The sequence below is a fragment of the Arachis ipaensis genome, chromosome B5 (genome assembly GCF_059453495.1).
Source record: "Arachis ipaensis isolate K30076 ecotype BB chromosome B5, ASM5945349v1, whole genome shotgun sequence".
Lineage (NCBI taxonomy): Eukaryota > Viridiplantae > Streptophyta > Magnoliopsida > Fabales > Fabaceae > Arachis > Arachis ipaensis.
Genome location: NC_142440.1, coordinates 73,962,153 through 73,964,145, shown reverse-complemented (window position 1 = coordinate 73,964,145; position 1,993 = coordinate 73,962,153).

Below are 1,993 nucleotides of genomic sequence, written 5' to 3'. Positions count from 1 at the left end.
CAGTAAGAGTAGCAGAATGGGCGTTAAACGCCCAGTCTGGCACCATTCTAGGCGTTTAACGCCAAAAATGGACACCAGACTGGCGTTTAACGCCAGAAAAGGGCAAGAAGCGGGCGTTAAACGCCAGAAATGGGCAGCAGCCTGGCGTTTAACGCCAGGATTGGCAGAAAGGGGCATTTTTGCACGCCACTTGGTGCAGGGATGAGATATCCTTGACACCTCAGGATCTGTGGACCCCACAGGATCCCCACCTACCCCACCTCTCTCTCTCTTCTTCATCCATTCACCAATCACCTCAATACCTCTTACCCAAAAACCCCTAACTTATCAAATCCCACCATTCTCTTCACCACTCACATCCATCCTTCATAAAACCCCACCTACCTCACCATTCAAATTCAAACCACTTTCCCACCCAAACCCACCCTATATGGCCAAACCATACCCCCCCTCTCCACTCCTATATAAACCCATCTTCACTCCTTCATTTTCACACAACATACACACTACTTCTCCCCCTTGGCCGAAACACTAAGCCCCCTCCATCTCCTCTATTTCTTCTTCTTCTTCTACTCTCTTCTTTCTTCTTTTGCTCGAGGATGAGCAAACCTTCTAAGTTTGGTGTGGTAAAAGCTAAAGCTTTTTGTTTTTCCATAACCATTTATGGCACCAAAGGCCGGAGAAACCTCTAGAAAGAGGAAAGGGAAGGCAAAAGCTTCCACCTCTGAGTCATGGGAGATGGAGAGATTTCTCTCAAGGGTGCATCAAGACCACTTCCATGAAGTTGTGGCCAAGAAGAAGGTGATCCCCGAGGTCCCTTTTAAGCTCAAAAAGGGCGAATATCCAGAGATCCGACATGAGATCCGAAGAAGAGGTTGGGAAGTTCTCACCAACCCCATTCAACAAGTCGAGATCTTAATGGTTCAAGAGTTCTATGCCAATGCATGGATCACCAAGAACCATGATCAAAGTGTGAACCCGGACCCTAAGAATTGGCTTACAATGGTTCGGGGGAAATACTTAGATTTTAGTCCGAAAAACGTAAGGTTGGCATTTAACTTGCCCATGATGCAAGGAGATGCACACCTATACACTAGAAGGGTCAACTTTGATCAAAGGTTGGACCAAGTCCTCATGGACATCTGTGAAGAGGGCGCCCAATAGAAGAGAGATTCAAGAGGGAAGCCAGTTCAACTAAGAAGGCATGACCTCAAGCCCGTGGCTAGGGGATGGTTGGAGTTCATCCAACGCTCAATCATTCCCACTAGCAACCGGTTTGAAGTTACTATAGACTGAGCCATCATGATCCATAGCATCATGATTAGAGAGGAAGTAGAAGTTCATGAGGTTATATCCCAAGAACTCTACAAGGTGGCGGACAAGTCCTCTACTTTGGCAAGGTTAGCCTTCCCTCATCTCATTTGTCACCTCTGCAATTCAGCTGGAATTGACATAGAGGAAGACATCCTCATTGATGAGGATAAGCCCATCACTAAGAAAAGGATGGAGCAAACAAGAGATCCCACTCATGGACAAGAGCATGAGGAAACTCGTCATCATCAAATCCCTGAGATGCCTCAAGGGATGCATTTTCCTCCACAAAACTATTGGGAGCAAATCAACACCTCCCTAGGAGAATTAAGTTCCAACATGGGACAACTAAGGGTGGAGCACCAAGAACATTCTATCCTCCTCCATGAAATTAGAGAAGACCAAAGAGTCATGAGAGAAGAGCAACAAAGGTAAGGAAGAGACATTGAGGAGCTCAAGCACTCCATTAGATCTTCAAGAGGAAGAACAACCTGCCATCACTAAGGTGGACCCGTTCTTTAATTTTCTTGTTCTTTATTTCTCTGTTTTTCAAAAATTATGCCTTATGTTTATCTATATTTGTGTCTTTATTACATGATCATTAGTGTCTAAGTATCTATGCCTTAAAGCTATGAAAATGAATCCATCACCTTTCTTAAATGAAAAATGTTTTTAATTGAAA